Here is a 691-nt window from a genome sequence, read left to right as displayed (position 1 = left end):
CTCTGGTACAGTACATCTTATTTGCTGTACTGCTTTGTCTTGAGTAATTCTTTGCTAGAATTAAACATGCCCACAGATGGTTTTCATAATTTCTCTCGTAATGTCTCGTAAAACCATGAAAAACGACAAAGTAGTATGATGTTGAAAACCATGAAAGTTGACATAAGCCTACTAACGTAATTTTCATCTTTTTTATTATCGACAAACCATGAGGAACGACATACTATGTTTTTCATTTTTCGTCATGGTTTCATCAAACCATGAAAAACATGTATAGTCCATGGATTTTGACGACATACTACTATAGTATGTCGCTTTTCATGGTTCTCGACGATTAAGAAACGACATGACGACATACTATACAGTATATTACTAATGATTACCCTAGAATCAAATTAGGTTGTCAACAATACCCTTTTCCCAGTGAACCTCTGTGCAAAAAGCCAAACCCTACTATAAATGCGCCACGTCTCTGTGTGTGTGTGTGTGTGTGTGTACGGTTGTAATGCACATAACTCGAGAACCGCTTGACCCAGCGACTTCACGTTCGACGCACATGTTCCACACCCCAACAGGGAGTGCAGTGCCCAGTATCGAGTCGGTCGGACCCACGGGTCTCCAGAACCACCACAAAAGGCTCTGGTCAGGCTCTGCCAGTGGGCCTAATGAGGCCAACTAATTGTCTCCACCT

Source organism: Protomyctophum bolini, assembly GCF_963924005.1.
Source record: "Protomyctophum bolini genome assembly, chromosome: 5".
NCBI lineage: Eukaryota > Metazoa > Chordata > Actinopteri > Myctophiformes > Myctophidae > Protomyctophum > Protomyctophum bolini.
The sequence above is the reverse complement of the archived record's forward strand: the minus strand, read 5'-3'. Positions refer to the sequence as shown.